The sequence below is a fragment of the Chrysochloris asiatica genome, unplaced genomic scaffold (assembly GCF_000296735.1).
Source record: "Chrysochloris asiatica unplaced genomic scaffold, ChrAsi1.0 scaffold00022, whole genome shotgun sequence".
NCBI lineage: Eukaryota > Metazoa > Chordata > Mammalia > Afrosoricida > Chrysochloridae > Chrysochloris > Chrysochloris asiatica.
In genome coordinates this window covers 7,742,118-7,745,753 of record NW_006408540.1, presented here as the reverse complement: position 1 = coordinate 7,745,753, position 3,636 = coordinate 7,742,118, and the positions used below count along the sequence as shown (strand labels likewise).

General features: G+C 36.1%; 1 pseudogene; it reads left to right on the top strand.

Annotated features, from left to right (window-relative positions):
• The first annotated feature begins 1,018 nt into the window (after positions 1-1,018).
• On the top strand, positions 1,019-2,795 carry LOC102831432 (annotated as a pseudogene).
• Positions 2,796-3,636: the final 841 nt, after the last annotated feature.

Sequence of the window (3,636 nt, the reverse complement as noted above, 5' to 3'; positions counted from 1 at the left end):
TCCAAGTCCAGATAGTTCTACTGGTAAATTTTACAAGACATTCAGAGAAGAATTGACACCAATTTTACTAAAATTATTCTAAGATATAGAAAAGGATAGAAAACTCTCCAATACATTTTATGAAGTGAGTATAATCTTCATACAAGGACATCTCTAAAAAGAAGGCTAGAGAGAAGGCTAGAGAGCAGTATCCCTCATGAACATAGAGGAAAAAATCTCAATAAAATCCTATCTAATGAAATTCAAAAACGTACCAAAACAATCATACATCATGACCAAGTGAGATTCAGACCAGAGATGTAAGAATGGTTCAATATTAGAAAAACAATCAACATAATCCACCATATAAATTTAAAAAAGAAAATAACCACACTATCATATCAATTGCTCAGAAAAGGTATTTGTCAAAATTCAACATCCGTTCTTGACAAAAACACTCAACAAAGTAGGAATTGAAGAGAAATTCTTCAACATAATTAAGTGCATAATGCACTGCACTGCATGGTCAGTTTGATGATTAAAATCCACCATCCACTCCTCAGAAACCCTATACAGCGTCTCAATGACTCAGCACTTAACAACAACAATATAAAATCAATAGACAACATCACTCTCAATGGAGAGAAACTGAAAGCATTCCCTTTGCTAATAAGAACCAAACAAGGATGCCCTGTATCACCACTGTTACTCAATATTGTTGGAAGCCTTAGACAGACCCTTAAGGAAAAAAAAAAAAAAAAGGAATTTAAGAGCATCCAAACTGGCAAAGAAGAGGAAAATTCTCTTTTTGCAAATGATATATTCCTATACATAGAAAATCCCAAGGAATCAGCAACAACCTTATTAGAACTCATTGAAAGATTCAGCAAAGTGTCAAGGTAAAAGATCAATATATAAGCATCAGTTGGATTCCTCTATACTAATAAAGATAGCCTTAAAAAGTACATTAGGCCCAATCACCACTGAAGGCCTTTCTCTCTGCATGCTCTCAAGCCCGCCAGCCCACCACCCCACAGAAATGCTCTGGTTACCTGCAGTCCTTCTACAAATGATGACAAAGTCCAGGGTACTGGCTCCTCATCTTAATCGGGCTTATGCCAAAGATGTAAAATTTGGTGCAGATGCAAGAGACCTAATGCTTCAAAGTGTAGGCATTTTAGTTAATGCAGTAGTGGTTACTATGGAGCCGGTGATTATTGAGCAAAGTTGGGAAAGCGCCAAAGTAAAAAAAGATGGTGTGACTGTTGCTAAGTCAATTGACTTATAGGATAAATACAAAAATATTGAGACCAAACTTGTTCAGGATGTTGCCACCAACACAAATGAAGAGGCTGGGGATGGCACCACCACTGCTTTTGTATTAGCACACTCTATGAGTCGGTGGCACCTGACAACAACAACAACAACAAATTGCCAAGGAAGTTTTCAAGAAGATTAACAAAAGCGCTAATCCAGTGGAAATCAGAAAACATGTAAAGCTATCTGTTGATGTTGTAATCACTGAATTTAAGAAACAGACTAAACCTATGACCACTCCTGAAGAAATTGCTCAGGTTACTACAATTTATGCAAATGGACACCAAGAAATTGGCAAAATCATTTCTGACGCCATGAAAAAGGTTAGAAGAAAAAGTGTCATCACAGTAACGGATGGGAAAACCTTGAATGATGAGTTATAAAGTATTGAAGGCATGAAGTTTGAAGGAGATCGTATTTCCCTATACTTTACATCAAAATACATCAAAAGGTCAAAATTGTGTATTCCAGGATGCCTATGATCTATTGAGTGAAAAGAAAATTTCTAGTGGCTAGTCTATTGTACCTACTCTTGAAATTGCCAATGCTCACCAAAAGCCTTTGGTCATAATTGTTGAAGATTTTGATGGAGAATCTCTAAGTACTCTGGTTTCAAACAGGCTAAAAGTCGGTCTTCATGTTATAACAGTCAAATCTCCTGGTTTTGGTGGCAATAGAAAAAACCAACTTAAAGATACAGCTATTGCACCTGTTTGTGCAGTATTTGGAGAAGTGGGACTAACACTGAATCTTGAAGATGTTCAGGACATGACTTAGGGAAAATTGGAGACATCATTATGACTAAAGATGATGCTATACTCTTGAAAGGAAAAGGTGACAAGGCTCAAATTGAAAAACATGTTCAAGAAATCATCAAGCAGTCAGACATCACAACTTGTGAATATGCAAAGGAAAATCTGAATGAACGACTAGCAAAACTTTCAGATGGAGTAGCTGTGCTAAAATAAAATCATTGATGGGACAAGTGATGTGGAAGTGTATGAAAAGAAAGACAGAGTTACAGATGCCCTCAATGCAACATGGGCTGCTGTTGAAGAAGGCATTGTTCTTGGAGGTGGCTGTGCTCTGTTTTGATGCATTCCAGCTTTGGACTCATTAATTCCAGCAAATGAAGATCAACAAATTGGTATAGAAATTATTTAAAGAATTATCAAAATTCCTGCATTAACGATTGCTAAGAACGCAGGTGTTGAAGAATCGTTGATACTTGAGAGAATTATGCAGAGTTCCTCAGAAGTTGGTTATGAAGCTATGCTTGGAGATGTTTGTCAATATGGTAGCAAAAGGAATCATTGATCCAACGATGGTTGCAAGGACTGCTCTATTGATGCTGCTGGGGTGAACTCCCTGTTAACCATAGCAAATGTGTAAGTCACAGAAATTCCTAAGGAAGAGAAGGACCCTGGCAGGGCAGAATGGGTGGAATGGGAAGTGGTATGGAAGATATGGGACGTGGCATGTTCTCGTTCATAGAATAGTGCTTTACCATTTATCAGTGAACTGTGACAGGAAGCTGAAGGTAGTGTTCCTCATCAATAACTTCAGAGAAGTCATTTAAAGAGAAGAAAATGTCTGAAGAAAAGGTTGGCTGATATTTTAAGAAAATCACTTATTATAATCAGTTGCTGGTTTCAGTTGACAATATGAAATGGTTTACTGCTGTCATTGTCCATACCTAAGATAATTTATTTTGTATTTTTGAATAACAAGACATTTGTTCATTCCTGGTTCAGGGTACAAGAACCATTACCAATGTACTGGTTTCAGCATAAGTCACCGAGGCATTTTTACTACTCTTCAGTTAAAATCAGGATTTTAGCACTTGCCATCTCTAGATGAGAAGTAAAGAAGCAGCCTTTCTGTGAAGAGTAATAATAATTGTGTGGAGCAGAGAGAAATAACTAATTATGTGGCCTTTGTGTAATAAAAACTTGTTTTAAAAAAGAAAAAGTAAATTAGGAAAATAATTCCATTTACAACAGCCACCCAAAGAGTAAAATACTTAGGAATCAATGTAACTAAAGGAACAAAGGACCTATCCAAAGAGAACTCCAAAACACTACAACAAAAAACCAAAAAGGATATGCAAAGATAGAAGAATATATGAGGGTAAGTAAGCAATTATCTGTAGTCTGGCTATAGAATTGGTTTTAATCAACTTTTGGAAATACAAATACATCAATTTTTTTTTTTTTTTTTTACAAAGTTCTCTTGCTTTTCAATACACTTTGTCCATCTGTCAACAAGCTTTCATATTCCCTTATTTAAAAATGTTTTAGGCTGAGTTTTGAGCATGAATGTACCACTGTCTTCACTTCT